The sequence below is a fragment of the Staurois parvus genome, unplaced genomic scaffold, assembly GCF_062004578.1.
Source record: "Staurois parvus isolate SC_StPar_1 unplaced genomic scaffold, SC_StPar_1.0 ptg000322l, whole genome shotgun sequence".
NCBI lineage: Eukaryota > Metazoa > Chordata > Amphibia > Anura > Ranidae > Staurois > Staurois parvus.
In genome coordinates, this window is record NW_028318118.1 from 403,660 (window position 1) to 430,693 (window position 27,034).

At 43.9% G+C, this 27,034-nt stretch overlaps 1 long non-coding RNA gene across 1 annotated transcript; it reads left to right on the top strand.

Moving 5' to 3' along the window:
* The first annotated feature begins 209 nt into the window (after nucleotides 1-209).
* LOC149457375 (uncharacterized) lies at nucleotides 210-26,711 on the top strand. The gene is made up of 3 exons (XR_016313640.1): nucleotides 210-452; nucleotides 25,079-25,174; nucleotides 26,227-26,711. It is a non-coding gene; the product is annotated as an uncharacterized LOC149457375 (long non-coding RNA).
* Nucleotides 26,712-27,034: the final 323 nt, after the last annotated feature.

The following is a 27,034-nucleotide window of genomic DNA, read 5'->3' on the forward strand; positions in this document are numbered from 1 at the left end:
CCGGTCTGTTACTAATTAATTCACGGATCTCAAAGATCTCTGAACACAGCAGTTCATCGGTGATCCCAACCAACAATTTTTTTTATTTTTTTTGTGAATGAACTGAAGCCAAGTTACAGAAAGGCCATGCAGCCGGCCCCCCTCCCTGCGCCCTCTTATCTCCCCTCCCTGGAAATGGGCTGGCTTTACTGTACCTCCTGTCGGAGTGACACAAATTCTTTCAGTCCACTGCCTGCGACACACACATAGGGACCAGGACGAGGGGGGGGCCCATACCTAATCCACTCAGAGTGATCCAGCTGCGTCCGACCGCTTCCAGTTCTTCCTAGCGACACCCCGCCATCCAACATGTCCGACAGTGCGAGCGGAGCATCAGTGCCGACCGTGGAGGAAGGGAGCGCGGCGCCGGCGGAGAATCCCTGCGCCAAACTCAAGATTGCCATGGAGAAATGGTGAGTGGCCCTTGGCAATGGCTGTTGAGCTGTGAGGTCGAATTTATTGGGTTCCATTGCAGTGCACTGGTCATTCGCATCACAGTCCAATTTAGAAAACGAAAAATGGCGTTCCCTTCGTGATCCAAATATACAGAGAAAACATACATTTTATTTATTACATTGTCATACCATCCAGGGAAGGATGGTAAAAATTCGGCCACTCGCTGGGAAATATCCGTCACCGTTTTTAGTAAGTGTAGATGTGTTTGGTTACATAACCAGCTCGTCTTTTGCCTTTGGTCCTGCGCTGGTTTAACCGTTTATGTGCAATGTGGAGCCGAACTCATCTGTTTCCACTTGTGAGCTTCAAAATCAGACGAATGGTGGTATCAGTGGCCATACATGGGGTGATAAAACTGGACGATCAATTGGCAGGTCAACAAAACTATCGAACGTTACATCCATCAAACAAGACATCAATGGCATGGCTGAGGAATGAGTGTCTGATAGTGACGGATTCCATCAAAATGTATTTATTTCAGATACTTCTATAGCGCCATCAATTTACACAGCACTTTACATATATATTGTACATTCACATCAGTCCCTAACCCTCAAGGGGTGTACAATCTAAGGTCCCTAACTCACATTCATACATACACATACTAGGGCCAATTTGGACAGGAGCCAATTCACCTACCAGCATGTCTTTGGAGTGAGGGAGGAAACCGGAGTACCCGGAGGAAACCCACGCAGGCACAGGGAGAACATGCAAACTCCAGGCAGGTGGTGTCATGGTTGGGATTGAAACCAGTGACCCTAGTACTGCCAGGCAGAAGTGCTAACCACTTAGCCACTGTGCTGACCTAAAATGGACTGAATAGTGTCAATAAATGGCGTATTCAACACCCTGCTAAATCACTTTTGATTATTCTACATGTAAAGACGTGAAAATCCACCAATAATTAGCCTGTCTGATGGTTTTATTTTTTCAGCCACAACCAATCAATCAAAACTGTCATTATCTGTCGCTCATTACTTGGCCACGCTGTTGCTGTTTCATGTGATCGATGTCCGATTTAATCCTTTTATCGAATTGGACATCGATTATTCAGTTTGATCTCGCTGTGTGTGGCCATCATAAAGTGCAGATCAATATTTTACACTAGGTTCACACCTATGCGTTTACCGCTGAGATTTGCGGACACGCACAGCAGTCCATTTAACATAATTTCCTATGGGACAGGTTCACATCTCCGCGTTTTCACCCGGTGCGTTTTTTGGAAAGGGTCAGAGACTTTTTTTAAACGCAAAAAGTTGCATTTTTGATTCTATAGACTTCAATGGAGATGCTGCAGAAAAGCATGCAGTGCGTTTTTTATGTGTTTTTGAGTTTTAATCTGCCCAGCAACAAGTAAAAAAAAAAAAATTAGCAAAATGAATGCAAAACACATAAAAAAAACGCAAAACGCAAAACACAACGCAGAAACATATCAAACGCAAACTGCGTAGGTGTGAACCTAGCCTTAATCACTACAATGACAGAGCTGCAAAGTTTGTTTTTGAAAAGCCAGAGCCAAATATTTTTGGGAATTGGAAGATTCCGTTCACACCAAGGAGTGTGACCGAGCGCACGTGTTTTTTTGTTTGGTTTTTTTGCGTGTTTCCACAAGTTCCCATGTTTTGTATTCTTTCATTTTAAATGATCTTCTCTATGTGTGAGAAACACAAAAAAAGTTTTCTGCACCACTTTGAAAATGGTGCACTGCAGTACCATGCGTTTTGGTGCACAGGAGCACAAGGTGCATAGGGGTGGCATTAAGAATAAATAGTACCACCGTGAAACTGGGGCAGTGCGCTTTTTTTTTGCAGGATTTTGTGCATATTCCTGCAACACAGTGGGGGCTATTGACTGAAACTGGAGCAAGTCAAATCTGGTGCAGCTCTGCATAGAAACCAATCAGCTTCCAGGTTTTATTGTCAAATCCTAATTGAACAAACTGAAGTGTGAAGCTGATTGGCTGCACAGCTGCGGCAGATTCTGAGCGCTCCAGTTTTAGTAAATCTCCTCCATTGTGTGAACAACATCTAAAAGGTGCATCTTTGCAGGACTTTTGCTGAAGTTCGTTAGTATAATGGATTTTTTTTTTCCTTTCAGTGCCCATTGTGGGTTTTTTTTAACACATGCATCGCAACGCACTAGAAAGCACATGTCCAGGTTTCACATAATAAAAATAGTAGCTTCTCCCATCTCTGCTCTGCACGTTTTACAAAATACAAAATGTTCTTTTTTTCTGCATTTTAAAGCGTTGGAACGCCCATAGACGTCAATGGCAATGGGTCGAAGTGCCCATAGCCTGTGTTTTGATGCACTGGCAGTGGGGATTAAAGTTCATTCACATTTGTGTGTTTTATGTGCGTTTTAGGTGCCATGCATTAAAAAAACTCTGCTTGCTGCATCTTTGAAGCTCTTTCATGAAAACATAGAGTTCAATGGTAATGTGCATAAAATACATGTAAAATGTAGCTAAAATGTAACACAACTAAAACACATGGCACAGATGGAAAGCGGTCCTAACAAGTCTTGGTCAATGGCTGTTGAAGTGTTACTAAACCCTGGACCCTGAATTCACTATATCTGGTCTCCCTGGACCCTGCATTCACTATATCTGGTCTCCCCAGACCCTGCATTCACTATATCTGGTCTCCCAGGACCCTGCATTCACTATATCTGGTCTCCCCAGACATTGCATTCACTATATCTGGTCTCCCCAGACCCTGCATTCACTATATCTGGTCTCCCTGGACCCTGCATTCACTATATCTGGTCTCCCCAGACTCTGCATTCACTATATCTGGTCTCCCCATACCCTGTATTCACTATATCTGGTCTCCCAGGACCCTGCATTCACTATATCTGGTCTCCCCGGACCCTGCATTCACTATATCTGGTCTCCCCGGACCCTGCATTCACTATATCTGGTCTCCCCGGACCCTGCATTCACTATATCTGGTCTCCCCGGACCCTGCATTCACTATATCTGGTCTCCCAGGACCCTGCATTCACTATATCTGGTCTCCCAGGACCCTGCATTCACTATATCTGGTCTCCCACAGTACACACAACATGGAAATGCAATTATGTTAGTAAATATAAACTGCTAAATACCTTTTCTCATCAGCAGTACATATCAGTATTGTGACTTCTATCAGTGTCTAGCAGAGCACAGGTTAATCTTGTAGGAGTTTGCATTCTCCTCGAACTGTCCTATGAGGCTGCATAACCCCTGACCCTCTGTCTGGATAGTGCTGATTGGCCCTGTGCTGACCACATGCACCCTCCCAAAAAAAAAAAACCCTCTCTAGCAATACACACCAAACAGAGCATGTGCAGAGTGCCTCCTAGGGCTATGTACTATCAGCAGATGAATTGGGGATAGCAGAAGAAGGGGAGGATCAGAGAAGACAGGATCAAACAGCCTTTTTACACAATGCAGAGGATTAACCCCTTAGGTTCCAAAGTGAGTATAACAAGCATGCTTTACTGCATATACAGACTGATTTTACTGTTGTGGGTTTAGTAACACTTTAAAGAAGAGCCCCACTGATTAAAGGAGATTTTTTTCTCCTGGCTCCTCCCCCACAATCGGAGAATATTTCCTATGTTGTGTAAAGATCTCTAACCTTTTCAGTACTGTATGGCAGCATTTTCTTCTTTCTCACCTAGGCGAGATTGATGTAGCGCCCCCTGCTGTGTACTTTGATATACACATTACATCCCAGCAGGCAGTTTTAATGACAGGCGCATGCGTGCCGCAGGATTCCACATGTGCACAGATGCGCCACGGCAGAGACCTGCATCCTGTATACAGACGGGGTTTACTGCAAAGGCATACAGACAACGCATGTGCGACAATCTGGTGTGTGTGCAGAGGTTACATCTTTGGGACCAGGCAGAGACCTTTGTGCACATCAAAAATGGCGGCACAGGAGAGGAGGGGCAGGACCGAAATATGGAGGGACTGAAATCCAAGGAACAAAAAACCTCTTACCCCGGGTTCACACCTAAGCGTTTTCCGCAGCGTTTTGCAGAAACGCAGAACAGTCCATTTAACATGATTTCTTATGGGACACGGTCACATCTCTGCGCTTTCACCCGGTGCAGTTTTTTTGGAAGGGTCAGCCAGGGTTCACACATGTAGCACATCACATGTGATTTGCACAGGAACCGCACCAAACCGCACTCCTGTGCAAATCACATGCGAATTCTGTGCAGTGCGATTTAAATCATACATTTTGTATGGCTCTAATCGCACCACATCCGCACCAAAGAGGTGCAGGACCTTTTTTTTTGGTCCGCACTAGAATCGGATCTCATGGGTATTCACACCTATGTGATCCAATTCTGCACATCGCACCGCGTTTTGTGGATCGATTTCAGGGTGTTGTTAACATACGCACCCGCAGCGGTTCGAATCAAGGGGGTGCGTTTTTAATGCGGTGTGGAATTTGCATAGAGACCGTTGCGAAATCTGCACCATATCAGTGTGAACCCGGGCTCAAGGAGTTTTTTAAATTGTATCCAATCAGGCAGGCCCTTGCAATACATAGTTGAAGGTAAATCTAACAGAAATTGGACAGAAATTGGACAGAAAATTGTATAGTGTATGGCCAGCCTAACACTTCAGAACCCCCCCGCACCCCCGTGCACATGCATGGATTTACCATTGATGGCGTCTATTTTTCTCTTTCTTCTGTATTCTTAGTTTTTGTTCATTTGCAGCAAATCACCGCTAACAATATTTTGATGCAAAAATCGCAGCTGTCATTGGACATAGTAAATTTGTACAATTTAAATCTGCGCTATTCATCCCAAACAACAAGACCGTTTGATGTCACCGCCAATTGTCGATACCGTGATTCGTTCTCCCGTTTCTTGTTTTGTTTAGTTATTGCATAATGGCGAGTCGTTGCTATAAATAATATCTGTAAATGTATTTTGTACGTTGTATCGATGTCGATAAAGCTGGGATGTTCCAGTATGATGACGCAGGGAAAGACGCAATGATAAAATGTATGAAAAATTGGGTGAAGGTTACCGATCCCGGCCTCGTCCTGTGCGGGGGAGGGGTCCAGCTGTTGCCGCCTCTGATGTATCAGATTATGAGCTGATCTGAGTGAATGAGTAACTGCGGGAGAGCTAAGCTGCTGTGTGCGGCCGCATCCAGGCGCTAGATTCTGTGTGTGATTCGAGAGGACGCCATATTGTCCAATTCCCCCCCCCACACACACACAGCAGATTTTTATCTGTGTTTAGATACAGGATGAGGAACGTGACAATCCCGACCCCTACTTATGCCATGTAATGATTTAAAAGGCCACGGCACCCAAAACTGAAAGATGTCAGAGCATTTAAACAATTTAATGGCTTCTAATGCTGACCATACACTATGCAATCTGATTGTACAGTATTCTTTGTTTGGTGGCCATACACACTTTGATAAATAATTTCTTTTCCAATTGATCTCTCTCAAATGGAATAATTGATCTATAGTCAGAAACCCTATTGATCAATCTGCCCTGGATGGGGAAGTGTGACTTTGATTGATCGTTGGAAGATACGATCCAGGGGCGGACTGACAACTCATGGGGCCCCCGGGCAATAGGGGATCATGGGGCCCCTGTGTCCTTGCCCATACTCAAAAAAGCCTATGAAAATGATACCTGGGGCATCTCATGGGGCCCCCTACTGACCCCGGGCCCTCGGGCAGTGCCCAAGTTTCCAAATGGTCAGTCCGCCCCTGATACGATCATAAATTATCGATCATGTATCATAATCTGATCGACTGAATTATGATTGTATTCATAAATAAGTATCTCAGTTCTGCTGGTCAGTGAAAACCGATTGACATTTTTCTGGCCTGGCGATCAACTGGGTGTGATCAGATCTAAATGGATTGTTTGCCAACTCTATCATTTTGATCGATTTATACATGAATTGTATCGAAGAATGTATGGCCACCATTAGGCTAAGTTCACACCTATGCAGGTTGCGTTTGAGCCGTTTCTGCATTGCGTTTTTGCACTTGCGGTTTTTCCGCTTTTTTTTTATTTTTTATTTTTCTTCTTGCTAAGCAGATGTAAAACGCAAAACACATAAAAAACGCAGCAAAAATGCATAAAAAAAAAGCAGTACATGATTTTCTGCAGTGTTTCCATTGAAGTCTATAGAACCAAAAACACAACTTTTCTCTGACCCTTTCCAAAAATCGCAGCGGGTGAAAACTCACAGATGTGAACGTGTCCCACAGGAAATCATGGACTGCTGAAAACGCTGCAGAAAAATGCTTAGGTGTGAATCCAGGGTTAGTTCTACCAAGAACCACTCACAATGGGCATCAGAAGCTGCAGCAAGTCAGCTGCACTGATGAGGAGGCACTGGTGACCATTGATGAGGAGGCACTGATAGGCAGCGATGATGGACACTGATGGGTAACACTGAAGGGCACTGACTGGCAGCACTGATGGGCACAGATTGGAAGCACTGCTGGGCAGCACTGTTGGGAACTGATGGGCAGCACTGATGTGAACTGATGGGCAGCACTGATGGGCACTTTTGGGGCTGCATTGGGCATTGATTGATAATCAGGGCACTGATTAAAAAAAAAGCTATTAGGAGTGTTTTAGCAGCATTTAGCATTTATTTTCTGCTGGAAAAATGCTCCAAAAAATCTCTAAACATTAATTTTTTTTTCTGTTCCTTGATGCTGAAGCTCAATAAGTGCCTACAGTAGTGTGCATGGACACATAGGAGAACACTATTTAGCTTCTAGGAGCAGAAAAAAATGCTGATAATAGCTTCTAGGAGCTTTAAAAAAATGCCAGTGTGCATGGAACCTAACAATTCTCACCTGACTTGCTGAACAAATGTGGCTTAATGGTTAGCACTTCCAACTGGCAGTACTAGGGTCATTGGTTCAAATCCCAACCACAGCATCACCTGCTTGGAGTTTGCATGTTCTCACTGTGCCTGTGTGGGTTTCCTCCCACACTCCAAAGACATGCTGGTAGGTTAATTGGCTCCTGTCCAAATTGTCCCTAGTATGTGTATGTATGAATGTGAGTTAGGGACCTTAGATTGTACACCCCTTGAGGGTTAGGGACTGATGTGAATGTACAATATATATGTAAAGTGCTGTGTAAACTGATGGCGTTATATAAGTACCTGAAATAAATAGACAAATATGAGCAGCTAACCAGTGCTGTGTGGGATCAGCCCCATTGCATGATTCAAAAGAAATTTTTGCCTGGATTTCCTTCTGAATGATGGAAACTGACAGCTGAAAAACGTAGGTTATAAAACGTCTGTTTAGTTGCGTTTGTGTGTTTCTGTGCGTTTCTGTGTGTTTATGTGTGTTTATGCGCGTTTGCGTTTAGAAGCATTTTTTAAACATAAGCACAGAAGAACCTCCCAAATGCCCAGAATGCACTAAAAAGTGGTACATTATTAACTATTTCAGACTGTTTCAGAGAAATACAGAGAGTAGAAGCAGAGACAGCAGTATGTGTTGAGATCATTAGGTGTGAGTTGCTCATTAACATTTCTTTTGTTTCCAAGGGTGGGAAGGTGTCTGGTGGAGGGGGTCATTAAGGTCAGCTGGCAGGGGGTCTTAATGAGGAATGTGAGGTGTGAATGGTCATTAACATATCTTTTGTTTCCAAGGGTGGGAGAGGTCTGAGGTGTGAATTGGTCATTACAATGTGTGACAAGCTTGGTAGGAACATCCTGTGTTCAGTGTTTTGTCCATTTGAGTACCTTGAAAACGATTTGCATGCATTTTTCGTGATGAAAAAAGGATCTGGACAGCATCTGGAAATGGAATAGTTAAAAAACACTTCTAAACGCAAACACTTATAAACGCGGTTAGCCGCGTATACAAGCGTTTTGCATTTAAAACGCTGATAAAAATCGACTGCTGAAGGCAAGTTTGGCGCATTCAAGAAAACGACTGTAAACACAAATGCCTGTAAATGATGATGTGACACATAGCAAGACATTAGGGAGAGTTCAGGGGCTGCTGAAAAAAACGCAGAACAGCTCCTAAACGTGCGTTTATCAGATGCAGTGTACATGAGCCCTTAATCATTCTGCGCTCTTTCCAAAAAAAAAACAAAAAAACCTTCACATAGACTTTAAACAATTTTTTTTGCCTATTCATCTGTCATAAAAGGGTCGGTGTTCCTGTGTGATAACAGACGTCTGTCTATCTGATCTCAGAATCTCGGGAGTCATCACAACTGAGTCATAATGACGCCACTGTAGCAGGAGCGGGTTGTGCAGTGGGCAGCAGTCTGCAGGGCCCCTAGTATACGGGTCAGGCACTTGTGTACAGATGCCGCGAGGTTCACAGAGTAATTCAAGCACGCTGGAAATACAGACACAGCACTTATATTTATGGAGCAAAGACAGGGGGGGTGATATATGGGCTTAAAGGGCAGCCCAGCCTACAAATCATTTTACTGACCAACATGTCCTTGTATAATCCCTGTTCTGGGCTTCATCTGGGTCCTTCGTTCTATACGCTGCTTTATCATGCAGAGGGTGACACCACTATTCTTACAGTTCTGTGCTCCTCTAGCTGCCCGCCATGACCCCCAGTAAACCATATAGGTTATATAGCACCCAGGAACCCCAAACTCCCAATGACTCCGAGGAACAGGCAGGCTGTAGGCGTTCACATTTATTTAGGGGAGTATGAAAACGGGAATATATCGGCCATGAATATTATAACCAGGGACGGACTGACAACTCATGGGGCCCCCGGGCAATAAAGGATCATGGGGCCCCCGGGCAATAGAGGATCATGGGGCCCCCGGGCAATAGAGGATCATGGGGCCCCTGTGTCTTTGCCCAAACTCAAAAAAGCCTATGAAAAAGGTACCACGGGCATCTCATGGGGCCCCCTACTGACCCAGGGCCCTCGGACAGTGCCTGAGTTTCCAAATGGTCAGTCCGCCCCTGATTATAACCTATTCCCTGGAACTGATCTCAGTCCTATTAACCGCAGTAAATGTACTGCAAGCGGGCAGCAAGTGCAGGCACGGCAATGTACTTTACTGGCCTTCTTCTGGGTTTGGGGCACACAAACGCGCACCCCTTGATGACCCATGCTGCGATTGGACACAGCACGCGTTTGTCAGCAGATTTCAGCCAAATGATTTCAGGTTAAAACCTGCTGATCAGCTGTGTCCAATCACAGCACAGAGTTTAAACAGAACAGCGATCTGGCTGTTTCTTCTCCCTGAGAAGCAGGGAGGAAAGAACAGCCAGATCTGTGAGAGACACACACACACATATACACACACATATACACACATACACACACACACACATACACACACACACACACACACACACATACACACATACATACATACACACACACACACACACACACACATACACACACACACACACACACACACACACACACACACACACACACACACATAAACACACATACATACACACACACATAAACACACATACATACACACACACACACACACACACACACACACACACACACACACACACACACACACGTATTTCATATTTTACATTTGCAGTCAGTGTTAGATAACAGCTGTTGTGCTGTAATAGACCTGCACAGCAGGAGAGATCAGATTCCACACATACTGCTACCTCCGGGACTCAGATACCAGCTCAGAGATGACACAATCATGTAAATTCTGGTGCCTGTGCAGTTCCTGTGTTCACAAATGTCCGACACACATCAGCCCCTGGTGCAGCCTCTCACCTTGTGACTTACTAAAACATTACAATGTATACTCTGATCACTGTAGAGGGGAGACTGAGGAAATGCTTTCTCCTGCCTGCAACAGACTGATGACATCATCTCAGCCTAGGCAAAGTCACTGACTGGAGCTCAAAAGCCACTACTTACTTTGTTACTACAAAGTTGCAATGTACAGTCTGATCACTGGGGGAGAGGAGACTGAGCAAATGCTTCCTCCTGCCTGCAGCAGACTAATGACATCTCAGCCTAGGCAAAGTCTCCATCTGGAGCTTAAAAGTTTCTACTTACTTTGTTACTACAAAGTTACAATGTACAGTCTGATCACTGGAAGAGGAGAGACTGAGGAAATGCTTCCTCCCGCCTGCAGCAGACAGATGACATCATCTGAGCCTAAGCAACGTCACTGACTGGAGCTAAATAGTTACTACTTTGTTAGTACAAAGTTACAATGTACAGTCTGATCACTGGGGGAGAGGAGACTGAGGAAATGCTTCCTCCCACCTGCAGTAGACTGATGACATCATCTCAGCCTAGGTAAAGTCACTGATAGGAGCTCAAAAGATACTACTTACTTTGTTAGTACAAAGTTTCAATGTACAGTCTGATCACTGGGGGAGGGGAGACTGAAGAAATTCTTCCTCCTGCCTGCAGCAGACTGATGACATCATCTGAGCCTAGGCAAAGTCAATGACTGGAGCTCAAAGATGTATTTTTTTATTGGTAAAGGTGGAGCATTGCTGACAATGCCGGAGTCGCTGTGTATTGTGACAGGTGGGGATTTGTGAATGCAGATTAGAGGTCATGATGGCTCAGCGGGGGGTCAGCGGCCCCCCATACGATGGTGTCTCCCGGGACTATTGAACAATGATCATTTCTGGATCAGGGATGTGTTTCTGTATCACCGTGACCTGGATTCCACAGCATCCTCTCATGGCTGGTGCCTGTTCTCCTCTGACCCACATCCTCCCGGGCACATCGCCATGGTTACAGGGATCAGCTCTTCCACTGGTCTGGCGTGTTTCTACCCAGCAAATGGGCTTAGTTAGGTGAACCCAGATGAGGCGCCAAGGACATTTCACCGCAACACACTCACCTCAATCATGGGCTGCCCAGACCGACCAATCGGAGTGCGGCTTTCATGTTTCCTGTGTGGTCCTGCAGTAAGAAAGGAAAGATTTATTTATTTCAGGTACTTATATAGCGCCGTCAATTTACTCAGTGCTTTACATACATATTATACATTCACATCAGTCCCTAACCCTCAAGGGGTGTACAATCTAAGGTCCCTAACTCACATATACTAGGGACAATTTAGACAGGAGCCAATTCACCTACCAGCATGTCTTTGGAATGTGGGAGGAAACTGGAGTACCCGGAGGAAACCCACACAGGCACAGGGAGAACATGCAAACTCCAGGCAGTTGGTGCCGTGGCTGGGATTTGAACCAACAACCCTAGTGCTGCCAGGCAGATGTACTAACCATTTAGCCGCTGTGCTGCCTGAAAGATGTGATTGTTCGTACAGGCAAGAGGTCCGAGACAGTTTTATCGCTGAGGCCCAATCTGACTGTAGTCTAGGTTCACACCTATGCATTTTCCACTGCGTTTTGCATCCATTTAACATAATTTCCTATGAGACAGGTTCACATCTCTGCGTTTTCACCCGCTGTGTTTTTTGGAAAGGGTCAGGGGCTTTTTTTAAACGCAAAACATTGCGTTTTTGGTTCTATAGACACTGCAGGACAGCATGTAGTGTGCTTTTGATGCATTTTGCAGTTTAATCTGCCCAGCAACAAGTAAAAAAAAAAAGTGCATCAAAAAACATGTCAGAAACGCATGTGCAAACACGCAAAACGCACTGCAGAAAGGGATCAAACGCAAACTGTGTAGGTGTGAACCTAGCCTTATGACGGCTGGAATGGGAGCAGACTTCTGAAAAGTTCAAAACCGTTGGTTTTGCAAAATTGGCGAACTTCTGAATTTTTGGAAATTCTGATCCAGAACCCCCATCGAAGTCAAATGACGCAGAATTGTTCAGAACGGTTTGGAAAGCCCCTGGAAGCTCAGCGTGATGGGATGAAGGAGACAAAAATAGAAAAATTAGAAATAAAAAAATGCTGCGTGCAGCTATTTGGCAGTCGCACTTTCACGCCTGGCTGCCTGATACGGGGTGACAGTCCTCTGCCTGTTTATCTGGCTGGAGCCGCCCCGGGGGTAGACACTCCCTGCCCTGAGCCGGGGCTGACTGCAAATAATGGAGGGCAGATCGCTGACTCAGCATGGGCCTCATTAGCTGCAGATAAAGGGCAGGATAGCCGGGGAGCAGTTATGCAGAGATAATGCACAGAGTCAAGTCTTGTACCATGGTGCAGAATGGAGGAAGAGTCCCATCACTGCGTCTCTAGTACAGAGGTGTCTGAGGGCAGGGTGGGTCCTGTTCCCTGACAAGTCGCACTTTCTTCTCCTGTCTTGCAAAAATTTGTATGCAATCCCCAGACAAAAAAAGTAACAACATTTTATAAACATGTATATGTACAATATATATGTGAGTGAAGCGCTGCGTACACTGATGGCACTATATACAGTGCTCAGTATGAGTACAACCCCAGAAAACCTTCACTTTCCTTTCAGAATCCACATTTTCTATGGGATACTATACTACAAAATCCTCCCACAAATGGCAGCCATTGATTGCACACAGGATTTATTTCAGGTAGCGCCGTCAATTTACACAGCACTTTACATATACAGTCATGGCCGAAATTGTTGGCACCCTTGATATTTTTCCTGAAAATCAAGTATTTCACACAAAAAAGGTATTGCATTAACACATGTTTTGCTATACACATGTTTATTCCCTTTGTATGTATTGGAACAAATATAAAACAGAGGCAGAAAAGCAAATATGACATAATGTCACACAAAACCCCAAAAATGGGCTGGACAAAAGTATTGGCACCCTTAACTTAATATTTGGTTGCACACCCTTTGGAAAACATAACTGAAATCAGTCGCTTCCTATAACCATCAATAAGCTTCTGACACCTCTCACCCGGAATTTTGGACCACTCTTCCTTTGCAAACAGCTCCAGGTCTCTCTTATTGGAAGGACACCTTTTCCCAACAGCAATTTTAAGATCTCTCCACAGGTGTTCAATGGGATTTAGATCTGGGCTCATTGCTGGCCACTTCAGAACTCTCCAGCGCTTCTTTGCCATCCATTTCTGAGTGCTTTTTGACGTATGTTTGGGGTCATTGTCCTGCTGGAAGACCCAGGATCTTGGACGCAAACCCAGCTTTCTGACACTGGGCCCTACAGTGCGACCCAAAATCCTTTGGTAATCCTCAGATTTCATGATGCCTTGCACACAGTCAAGGCACCCAGTGCCAGAGGCAGCAAAACAACCCCAAAACATCATTGAACCTCCACCATATTTTACCGTAGGTACTGTGTTTTGTTCTTTGTAGGCCTCATTCCGTTTTCGGTAAACAGTAGAATGATGTGCTTTACCGAAAAGCTCTATCTTGGTCTCATCTGTCCACAAGACGTTTTCCCAGAAGGCTTTTGGCTTACTCAAGTACATTTTGGCAAACTGTAGTCTTGCTTTTTTATGTCTCTGTGTCAGCAGTGGGGTCCTCCTGGGTCTCCTGCCATAGCGTTTCATTTCATTTAAATGTCGACGGATAGTTCGCGCTGACACTGATGCTCCCTGAGCCTGCAGGACAGCTTGAATGTCTTTGGAACATGTTTGGGGCTGCTTATCCACCATCCGGACTATTCTGCGTTGCAATCTTTCATCAATTTTCCTCATCCGTCCACGACCAGGGAGATTAGCTACAGTGCCATGGGTTGCAAACTTCTTGATAATGTTGCGCACTGTGGACAAAGGCAAATCTAGTTCTCTGGAGATGGACTTGTAACCTTGAGATTGTTGATATTTTGCCACAATTTTGGTTCTCAGGTCCTCAGACAGTTCTCGTCTCCTCTTTCTGTTGTCCATGCTTAGTGTGGCACAGACAGACACACAATGCAAAGGTTAAGTGAACGTCTCTCCTTTTTATCTGCTTTCAGGTGTGATTTCTATATTGCCCACACCTGTTACTTGCCCCAGGTGAGTTTACAGGAGCATCACATGCTTGTAACATTCTTATTTATCCGCAGTTGTGAAAGGGTGCCAATACTTTTGTCCAGCCCATTTTTGGAGGTTTGTGTGACATTATGTCGAATTTGCTTTCTTTCCTCCCTTTTTTTGTTTTGTCCCAATACACACAAAGGGAATAAACATGTGTATAGCAAAACATGTGTTAATGCAATACGTTTCGTGAGAAATACATGATTTCCTGGAGAAATATCAAGGGTGCCAACAATTTCGGCCATGACTGTATATTGTACATTCACATCAGTCCCTAACCCTCAAGGGGCGTACAATCTAAGGTCCCTAACTTACATTCATACATACACATACTAGGGACAATTTAGACAGGAGCCAATTAACCTACCAGCATGTCTTTGGAGTGTGGGAGGAAACCAGAGTACCCAGAGGAAACCCACACAGGCAGAACATGTAAACTCCAGGCAGGTGGTCTCGTGGTTGGGATTCAAACCAACAACCCTCGTACTGCCAGGCGGAAGTCCTAACCATTTAGCCACTCTGCTGCTATCCTAGTTTAAAAATAACACTATAATTATGATTCTGGCACAAAGCAAAGCAAAGTTATTGAAAAAAAAGGCTTTTTTTAAAAACAATTTTGAGCTTTATTTAAATTCAGCATTACAAATAAATGGATAAAAACAATAAAAAAGAAAAAGATTTTAATATTAATGATTAGAGAAATCGCAAAAAAATTACCACCAGGAAAATAAAAGTTATGGGGAGAAGGGGAAGAAGAAGTTAATTATGCAGAAACAAAAACAAAAAAAACAATGTTACTTTGGATCTATCTAATTTATGAGCAATGTTTATAAACAATGTTAATTTGTATCTCTCTATCTCAGGCCTGAGCAATGTTTATAAACTTTTTATACCTCTATAGTTTATCTCATGTCTGAATGATATTTATAAACAATGTTACTTTGTATCTCTCTATCTCAGGTCTGAGCAATGTTTATAAACACCGTGGAGTCTGTTTTTTGACAATAGTAGCTTCTACAGCTATTGTATCTACACAGCGAGTTCCCAATTTTAGACGTTCTTGAATGTTTAAAACGTTCAGCTGAGCCACAATTTCTTGAATGTTTCAGAGGTTTTCTCATCTTTATCACTGACATGGTGTTTATCAAAAGTCACGTGATCAGCATGTCAGCCATGATGTGATAATGAATGGCTTAAGCTGGCCATAGATGGATCGAATCTTGGCTGGTTCAGCAGGGACCAGACGGGATTAGATCCATCTATGGGCAGCCTGATTGTATCCATGTAGTCGATCCATCAATTGACTTGGGTACAACCAGCCTGGATTTTTAGCATGTGACTCCTGCCCGCGGCTATAGCCGCTAGCAGTAATCGTATTCTGCCAGCCGGGAAAGCTCCCCATGTCCCCTGCTGGTAGAATACAGCAGTTAGTGTTCGGATTAAGGTTAGTGTTAGGATTAAGGTTACTGATAGCATTTGCATTAGGATAAAGGTTAGCATTAGAGTTAGGATTAGGGTTAGTGTTAGGATTAGGGTTGGTGTTGGTGTTAGTATTCGGGTTAGTGTTGGGATTAGGGTTGGTGTTAGGATTAGGGTTAGTGTTGGGATTAGGGTTAGTGTTAGAACTAGGGTTGGTGTTAGGATTAAAATTGGTGTTAGGATTAAAGTTGGTGTCAGGATTAGGCTTGGTGTTAGTATTAGGGTTAGTGTTAGGATTAGGGTTGGTGTTAGGATTAGGGTTAGTGTTAGGATTAGGGTTGGTGTCAGGATTAGGGTTAGTGTTAGGATTAGGGTTGGTGTCAGGATTAGGGTTGGTGTCAGGATTAGGGTTGGTGTTAGGATTAGGGTTAATGTTAGGATTAGGGTTAGTGTTAGGATTAGGGTTGGTGTCAGGATTAGGGTTGGTGTTAGGATTAGGGTTGGTGTTAGGATTAGGGTTGGTGTTAGGATTAGGGTTAGTGTTAGGATTAGGTTGGTGTCAGGATTAGGGTTGGTGTTAGGAATAGGGTTGGTGTCAGGATTAGGGTTCGTGTTAGGATTAGGGTTAGTGTTAGGATTAGGGTTGGTGTCAGGATTAGTGTTGGTGTCAGGATTAGGGTTGGTATTAGGGTTAGTGTTAGGATTAGGGTTGGTGTTAGGATTAGGGTTAGTGTTAGGATTAGGGTTAGTGTTAGGATTGGGGTTGGTGTTAGGATTAGGGTTGGTGTTAGGATTAGGGTTGGTGTTAGGATTAGGGTTGGTGTTAGGATTGGGGTTGGTGTTAGGATTAGGGTTAGTGTTAGGATTGGGGTTGGTGTTAGGGGTTAGGGTTGGTGTTAGGATTAGAGTTAGGATTAGGGTTAGTGTTAGGACTCCTGTTAGGGTTAGCATTAGAGTTAGTGTTACTTTTCAGGTTAGAATTAGGGTTAGTGTTCCCCCCCCCCACCCTCTCCATCACGACCAACAACACCACCATCAGTCCCACCCCACAAGCCAAAGTCCTAGGTGTCACTCTAGACTCAAACCTGTCCTTCCAACCCCATGTCCAATCGTTAGCAAGCTCATGCAGGCTCCATCTCCGCAACATCTCCAAAATACGTTCGTTCCTAACCCCAGACACTACTAAACAACTCGTTCACTCCCTTATTATCTCACGTCTGGACTACTGCAACTCCCTCCTCACCGGCCTACCTCATCACAGACTATCTCTGCTTCAGTCTATCCTGAACTCAGCGGCCAGACTTATCCACCTTACCAACCGCTCCTCTTCTGCCACCCCTCTCTGTCATTCCCTCCCCTGGCTCCCGATTGCCCAACACATTAAATTCAAACTACTAACACAGACATACAAAGCCATTCATAACGCTGCCCCAAACTACCTCACCGACCTGATACCCAAATACCACCCAACCCGTAATCTTCGCTCCTCACAAGACCTCCTACTTTCTAGCTCCCTGGTCTCCTCCTCCCACGCCCGACTGCAGGACTTCTCCAGGACTTCCCCCATCCTCTAGAACTCACTACCCCAATTTATCAGACTGTCACCTTCCCTCCTCAGCTTTAGGCGCACCCTGAAAACCCATCTCTTCAGGGAAGCCTACCCCGCCCTCACCTAACTGCCGATCTCCACTCCTCCTACCACTCCATCCCCCACAGCCACTTCCTCCTGTACCACTGTCCCCTCCCTCCTAGATTGTAAACTCCAAGGAGCAGGGCCCTCAATCCCCTCGTGTATTGCTTGTTGCTGTATTGTCTCATGTACTGTCCCCCACTATAATGTACAGTGCTGAGCAAACCTTTTTGGCGCTATATAAATACTGTATAATAATAATAATAGTATTAGGATTAGGGTTGCTGTTAGGATTAGGGTTAGTGTTAGGATTACGATTGCTGTTAGGATTAGGGTTGATGTTAGGATTACGATTGCTGTTAGTATTAGGGTTAGTGTTAGGATTAGGGTTGGTGTCAGGATTAGGGTTAGTGTTAGGATTAGGGTTAGTGTTAGGATTAGGGTTGGTGTCAGGATTAGGGTTGGTGTTAGGATTAGGGTTGGTGTCAGGATTAGGGTTGGCGTCAGGATTAGGGTTGGTATTAGGATTAGGGTTGGTGTTAGGATTAGGGTTAGTGTTAGGATTAGGGTTAGTGTTAGGATTAAGGTTGGTGTTAGGATTAGGGTTGGTGTTAGGATTAAGGTTGGTGTTAGGATTAGGGTTGGTGTTAGGATTAAGGTTGGTGTTAGGATTAGGGTTGGTGTTAGGATTAAGGTTGGTGTTAGGATTAGGGTTGGTGTTAGGATTAGGGTTGGTGTTAGGATTAGGGTTGGTGTCAGGATTAGGGTTGGTGTCAGGATTAGGGTTGGCGTCAGGATTAGGGTTGGTATTAGGATTAGGGTTGGTGTTAGGATTAGGGTTAGTGTTAGGATTAGGGTTAGTGTTAGGATTAAGGTTGGTGTTAGGATTAGGGTTGGTGTTAGGATTAAGGTTGGTGTTAGGATTAGCGTTGGTGTTAGGATTAGGGTTGGTGTTAATTATGGGGTTTGGATTAGAGTTAGGGATGACCTTAATTTTTAACAAAGCCCTTGATGACCATGTTAACAAAGTGAATTTTCTTCTTTCTTCTTACCATGTGACAATGACTGATGACTTTCAGGTTATGACTTGAAAGTGAACGCCCTCTGAGCCGGCTGTGAACACATGTGACATGTTATCTGTATGCACACGTGTGGCCAGACTCCACTATCTGAACATACTACAAGGTTGGAGAGACAAGCTGGGCTCATGGTCACCCACATACAGCCCACAAATCAGGAGCCATAACTGTCACCATTGAGGTGTCACAGAAAGAGAAGGCAGCTGACCCAGAGGTTATCCTAGACCTGGACAAAGTGTAACTCTACCTGTGGCAATGCCGAGGTCACGAAGTAGTTCAAATAATAAACTCGGTTAATAATATTCATTTTCAAATCTGCATTTTTAAAGCTGAACTGCAAGAATTCAGGAGAGGAAATGTGTACTAAGAGCTTTATGAAGACTGCCATTCCTGGCTTCTGGTTCAGAAAATGCTGATTTCCTGGCTGTCATGTGGATCAAATGGATTTATGGGAAGCATAAGTTAACATTTAAAGTATTTTTGACTGACAGGTTTACAGTGTTTTTCTTGGTGTTAGTTACAGTATGTGGACTTTGGATGCATTTTCTTTTTGGTCAACTCTAGGACAGGTTAAAGTGCCCTCTTCTGTACACAATTTGCAGCACTTGTATGCCTGGCATGTTCCTGCTCGCTGCTTAGTGACCTCTGTAATGTGTGTGTGCATGAGCGGAGCAGGAAATGAGGGGGACAGCTTGGCCTGCAGGCTATGAACTTCGGAATGTGCTGCAGAGTTATCCCAGATTTCTCTCTGATGTTCCAGCACTGAGACACCGAGATTACCTACAGAGCCCAGCCCTCTTGTGTAACAGAATGACACACAGACTGCCAGTACATATGTATAATAGAAGCAATACACAAAGATGAACTCCAGCCTTCTCTTCAGTCTTCCACAGTTGTAATAAAAATTTAATCTCCAAACACGGAAAGTTTTCTTCACAGTTAGAGCTGTGAAAATGTGGAATAGACTCCCTCAAGAGTTGGTTCTGGCCAGCTCAGTGGATTGTTGTAGGAAAGTCCTGGATTCTTTCTTGGATACACAGAATATAACTGGATACTAACATTTATAGGTAAAGTTGATCCAGGGAATATCCGATTTCCTCTCGGGGGGATCCGGAAGGAAATTGTTCCCCTGCAGGAGCAAATTGGATCATGCTTTGCTGGGTTTTTTTGCCTTCCTCTGGATCAACTGTGGGTGTAGGATTATAACTTTTTCTTTTTTTCTATAGTTGAACTGGATGGACTTTTGTCTTTTTTCAGCCAGATTAACTATGTAACTATGTAGTGGCTCCTTTCTGGTGCTGAAATTGCTAGCTCTGATTTCACTGCACACTGTGAACTTCTCATAATGTGAATTAGAATCCGCATAGAGCCCAAATGGAGAACGTCCAGCATCATCTAGTCTTTCCGTCCAAGCCTGGCTGTCCTTGGCCTGCCTGCTGGCAGCATAGGGGAACTGTGTGCTGGCAGTCATATATATTTTTACGTTACGTGTTGACATGATGATACTGCTTACTCGTGTGGATTAGCACCTCTCATGCCTGAAGGCCAAACTACTGCACCGTGTCCCACACCAGAAGGATAACATCTTTTCACCTGCATTACAGAGGCATTTTGAGGGAAACAGCATAAAACATTTTACACCAGGGGTCTCCAAACTTTTCAAACAAAGGGCCAATTTACTGTCCTTCAGACTTTTGGGGGGGGGGGCCAGATTGTGGCCAGTGGGGGTAGAAAATGTCCTGGGCCCAGCATTAGTGAAAATAAACATGGCCTAGGGTTGGTGGTCAGAAACAGGAGGAGTAGTGCTCCATCATTGGTATTAGTGTGAAGAATAATACCCCATCGTTGGTGTCAGGGCAGGAATTATGCCCCACTGTTGATGTCAGAGGAATACTGCCCCAAGGGCCAGATAAAGGCTAGCAAAGGGCCACATTCGGCCCTTGGACCACAGTTTGGACACCATTGCTTTACACTTTACTATTCAATACAAAAGCATGGAGGGAAGCTGTTGTATACTTTCTGAGGGCTTGCACAGCTGTAGTCCAAGCCCAGTCCGTATGGGGGTTCTGCTACGCAGTGGGCCCTAATATAGGGACTCTGCTGTTTAGAAGGGTAGACGAAACAACTACCATACTATTCCTTCAACAGAAGCTCCATCACTGGTCACCACTGCCTCCTCACCTGAACTGGCTGCTTCTCACTTTTATTCTTTTCTCTGGACCACCCAAAGGGTGACCATTGGGGGTACACTTCGTTTACATGGGGATACACTTCGTTTACAGTTTACACTTCGTTCCCCATTCCCATTCACTCTAGGAGCTAGCTCTCACCCTCGGTTCACAGTAAACCTGACCAGATGATTCACTTAACCAACAAATCCTTTTACAGAATAAAATGGCAGAACGTACAATTCTTTTTCATCTTCATTTCACAATTCTTCCATCGATCGCCTGTGCATTGCAACAGGTTACAAACTGAACAGTGTTCCTCTTAAATATTGGACTTGGCTTATGCTATGATTTCTCGTATCTCTAGCTCAAAATAGTTCCCAACCGATGGTAATATGAATCGTTCTCAGTCCCATTACAGGTTCCTGCCAAGGGGTTGCCCCACTTAGGTGCAACTCCACATCTCCTTGTGTATGTCCCTCCTCATCACCACAACCAATTAACCAACCAACCAACCACTGTCCCAATGTCCATGTATAATACATCAGTGGTTCATATAGTGAACTCGGTGTAGAGTTATTCACCCTGAGGTCATCACAGAGGACAAGGGGGCACTCTTTACGTCTGGAGGAAAAGAAATGTAATCTCCACTACAATTGGCACCGGCCCTAATTGCAAGTGTGAATGTAGCCTTATTATTTGATTACAGGCATTTATATAACAATGACAATTCACGCAGTGCTTTACACACTGGAGGAAAAGAAATGTAATCTCCAAACACGGAAAGGTTTCTTCACAGTGAGAGCTGTGGAAATGTGGAATAGACTCCCTCAAGAGTTGGTTCTGGCCAGCTCAGTGGATTGCTTTAAAAAAGTCCTGGATTCTTTCCTAGATACACAGAATATAACTGGATACTAACATGTATAGGTAAAGTTGATCCAGGGAATATCCGATTGCCTCTCGGGGGATCAGGAAGAAATTGTTTTCCCAGCAGGAGGAAATTGGATCGTGCTTTGCTGGGTTTTTTTGCCTTCCTCTCGATCAACTGTGGGTATGGGATTATAACTTTTTTTTTTTTAGTGGTTGAACTGGATGGACTTTTGTCTTTTTTCAGCCAGACTAACTATGTAACCCTTAAGTACCTGTACAGTAACTCTTTAATATAGCATACAAATTACATTTTAGGCAACTGTTTACATTCCCCTATTCTTAAATACAGTACGCCCTCAAATTGAAAGCACAACAAAAAAATATTGGCAGTGAAGTCTTTACAGCAACACAACATACAATAATATGAACAATGTATGTCAACATGTGCAAAGCAGCAACATGTAATAAAATACACACCTGGGGCACACAATAAAACAGAACATAGGAATACAGAAACCCAGAACTCTTTCATATAGCATACAAATGACATTTTAGACACCTGTCTACACTCTTCTTTCATTCATTGGATTGAAGTTCTTCCAATCAGACAGACTCAGCATCACGTGTGGTTGTTACCTAGAAATGTCTGCATGCAAACAGCCTGCCTAGGATTAGCACCAGCTCTGGCTGGCGTAAGGGGTTATTATTAACCGCTTCCCGACCGCCCCATAGTGGATCTACTGCTACAGGGTGGCAGAGCTGCACAAAATCACGTATATATATATATATATATATATATATATATATATATATATATATGTGATTTTGCATTTCCGGATAGGAGAGCACGCGCTGCCCTACCTGCACCGCCATTGGCGGCTACAGATATCGATCATTGGGTCCCGACCGGTGATTCCCCGCCAATTATCACTGACAGGGGAGAGACCTGTGTGTAAACAACACAGGTCTCTCTCCTGCCAGCAGTAACATGCTGCTGTGAATTTCTCTACACAGCAGAGAAATACACAGCAGTATGTTTCCCTAGTAAAACACACAGTACAACAGCACACAGTTAACCCTTTGATTGCCCCAGATGTTAACCCCTTCCTGCCCAGTGTCATTAGTACAGTGTCAGTGCATTTTATTACCACTGATCAATGTACTAGTGTCATAGGAATGTCAGTGGCAGTTAGTTCCCCCTCCCCCCCCAGTGTGATAATGCCTGCCGCAGTCTCGCAATAAGTTGCTGATCGGCGCCATTAATAGTATAAAAAAAAGTTAAAAAAAATTCCAGTATATATACCGCCATTTGTAGATGCTATACCTTTCATGCAAATCAACTCACTTTAACGTATTGGGATTTTTTTTTAGCACAGACGTAGCAGAATACATTTTGGTCTAAATTTATGATGAAATTTGATTTTTTAAATTTTTTTACTGGATATGTTTAATAGCAAAGAGTCAAAAAGCTTGTTTTTTTTTTTTCAAAATTGTCGGTCTTCTTTTGTTTATAGCGCAAAAAATAAAAAAACAGAGAGGTGATCAAATACCACTGAAGGAAAAAAAGGACATAAATTTCATTTGGGTGCAGTGCTGCATGACTGCGCAATTGTCAGTTAAAGTAATGCAGCGCCGTATTGCAAAAAATGTCCTGGTGAGGAAGGGGGGTAAATCCTATGAAGGGCAAGTGGTTAAAAATCAAAGATTTGATCAATGTAAACAATCTTTGGGTCGGGGTCACTTGTTTAATACAAGAAAGAAAAAATACCAATTTGCTTGAAGTCAGTTATGTTTTCCTGCAGGGCTGGCTGCTCCTTATTGATAGAAGGATTGTTGAATGATCTCTGAAAATGATTATTTTATCTTGGAGATTGTAATGTGGAATGATTGTTACGTGTGTTACATTGTAACAGTTTGCAATGAGGAGGTTTCCCTACAAGTTCTAAAGTCAGAATCCTATTGACATCTGTTCAACAGCAGTGCTGCCTTTTCTATCGCCCCCTGCTGGACTCTCTGAGGAATGTATGAAGAATCTGTATATGTGTGTACAATTATGCACCATGTCACATGGATGAGCAAAACTCATTGAATTTATCATTTGCCTGCAATTCAGGCAAACATTTGCACACCGGCTATAGCGAATATACAGCACTTGAATTCCCTCTCTCAAATGGTGGCCATGTACGCTTTTATTTCATTACTGAATCAATGTGTGATTTGATTAAAAACATCAATTCTGCAAACAATCGACCAGCCCAACTTCTCTTCCGATTGATTGACACTCCATTTGGATTGGAATTGATCAAGCTTAATCGATTGGTCGTTCTGCATTGATCTGCATCATTGAGATACTTTGTTGATGAATATGATCATATTTTGATTGATCAGATTATAAGATTACATGGTGAAAACAGAGATGCGATTGATGAAAGTTACAAATTTATCTTCCAACTATTGATCAAAATCCACTTTGTGCTGTGTGGCTATAGACTATAGATGGGTTATCCCTAGTGGGAGAGATCGATCAGTAAAGAAAATTAACGTTTATTGAAGCGTGTATGGCCACCATAAAGTCCCTTGAGTCCTAGAGCATTTTTTTTTTCATTTTGGCAATGCCTCAAGTCTGCACATTATACTATAGAGCAGGGATATAATATTAATTGGTAACAGAATTTATGCACACTTTAATATGTGGGCAGCACAGTGGCTAAATGGTTAGCACTTCCGCCTGGGTTGTTGGTTTGAATCTCATCCATGGCACCACCTGCCTGGAGTGTGCATGTTCTCCCTGTGCCTGTGTGGGTTTCCTCCAGTTTCCTCCCACACTCCAAAGACATGCTGGTAGGTTAATTGGATCCTAACTTGGACCTAGTATGTGTATGAATGTAAGTTAGGGACTTTCGATCGTACGCCCACACATATAGGACACCCAACGTTAGAGGTGATTTATTCTTACCTTTGCGCACTGGCTGTGCAGAGCTTAGGGGGACCTTGAAACGCAAAGGCCCTCACAAGGGTAGCACTAAAAATGGATGCTGCTGTTGTCAAACACCTAACAAGGCTATTTACCTGGCTGTCAGTCAGACACTTTGGTTTCAATAGTTCTGAATGAATAACAAGCAATCACACGGTGAAGTCAGAATTCGTGATTTACATACTTGTTCTGTGTCAGATAAAGAAAGTGTGGAGAGAAGAGGGTCAGGGTGATGCTCAGGGAACTACCAGGTGGTCATCAGTGACAGGCAGGGGCGGACTGACCATTTGGAAACTCCGCACTGCCCGAGGGCCCGGGGACAGTAGGGGGCCCCATGAGATGCCCCTGGTACCTTTTTCATAGGCTTTTTTGAGTTTGGGCAAGGACACAGGGGCCCCATGATCCCCTATTGCCCGGGGGCCCCATGCGTTGTCAGTCCGCCCCTGGTGACAGGTTTCCTTTAATTATATCTCATTGTATTCTGTGGATGGGGCAGAGCAGTGCAGATCTGTTGCAGTTATTTCCATGGTGTGTTTTGTTTTTCATGCAGCGCAGCAGAGAAAGGGGAAGATAACTGCCAGGAGCTCATCCAAGCCTATAAAGAATGTATGAAATCCCTCGGATCGCAGAACTGATGTAAGCCAAGGTGAGTGCACATAATGATCGATCAAAAGTGTGTGTTCGGGAATGTCACATTAGGACGAGCAGCTGTGTCCCTGTGGCCACTTCATCCCAATAAGCTTCTATGGCTTGCCTACATACAGCACCTGAAGTCTCATGTGAACGAGGCCTTCTACAAACTGAACATCATGTGTATGTCATAACACACCTGAGTTTATTACTGGCCGTGTGCACCCCTTTAAAGCTGGACTCCAGGTACTGTTTTTATTGCATATCTGTGGAAGTAGAGAATCACTTTAATAATCATCACTGCTAGTGATCCTGGGCTGAGCAGCTGCCCTTCTGCAACTTAAACACAGGGGTCCTTTGGCCACTATTCCCAGAATGTTTTTAAATAAATGCAAAATGTTTTCTGATTGGATGAGGTGGAAATCATGAGACCACTGCCGAGTCCATCCACCTCATCCAATCAAAAAAAATCCTTGTATTGATTAAAAAATATAAGGTGCTCTGTGAATGGTGGCCATGTTAAGTGGGCCATCCCCTGAGGTTACTATGCTAGGTCAACTTGGACCCAGCATACATTGTAGTAGTGCCAATTACTACGGTTATTCTCCGCTTCCACCGCGGTCTCCACAGGTATGGAATAAACATATGGAGAATGTTCCACACCAGAAAAATATAACTATGCATTAAAATCCAAACCTTTAGTTCAGCTTTAAAGGTTACTATACAAGAATACATAACAGGGTCAGGCGGAGGGGTAGGCAGAAGATGCGGCTGATTTTGGCTCTTCTGCAGGAGGGAGGCACATGCCACCTGTACTGCTGAAGTGGTTTACAGCTAATGGTGGGTGGTGGTGGGGAGCGTACTTTGGCCACCTTAGCTTGATTGCTATAGGACCCTGTCCTAGTATTGGTACCTAATAAAGGGGCCGTATAGCGTACATACAAAGAGAGATGGATACAGATACCAAGATGGTCACATTTCTTACAATAAAGGTGTAGAAGAGAAAAAAAAGATGTAGGTGCAACCCTGAAAGTTACTGACTTTTTCCTTCAATATTTCCTCCTGCAGGGACCGTTATTAGTGAAAAGGTCTGAGTTCCAAATCCTCCATATCCCCCATCGTACTGTCCACTCTAAATCCGACCATTACCCTGGGATGACCAGATGGGGGCGCTCCAATCTACACGAGTGTTCCAGCTGAAGGGCACTTGTCTTATTCTATCTTGTATACGCTTACAGGAACGCAGACGTCTAGGAGGAGGCCAAACACCTCAACATAGTCATACATGTGATATCATTTCCTGTATTGACATAGTATTTGCAGGATTGACACAACACGCTAGTATCAAGGCCTGAGATCCATACTTTCCTCTCCTCTTTTGTGACTCCATGTTGTCTGTACGTTCCAGGAAGTGTCATATTTATGTGTAAAGGTCAATGAAACTCAGGCATAGTTCCTGACAATATCCTGAACGGCTCCTGAATTCTGTCACAAAGACGAAAAGATCTGGAACTTGTATTTGGAAATCAATAAAAAAAATATTTTTTGCCTGATGGCTGTACATCATTTCTCTTGTAAACAATCCGCTAAACTATTTTACAGAATAGTGAAGGAAACATGCGGCAAAATTTTTTCTAAAATTCACTTGTTAATCTCTAAACCAATGGTCCCTAAACAGAGTCCTGGATGCAGCACTTGGATTCCCTATAACTGGCCCTTGGGACACTATCCCTCCCACTGATATAACCTGGAACTATTCTTCACACTGATAATAGGGAGCAATTCCTCCCACTGACACAAATAATGGGGCACTATTCCTCCTATTGATACCAACAATGTAGCACTACTTCTCCCACGGACACTGGGGCACTATTCC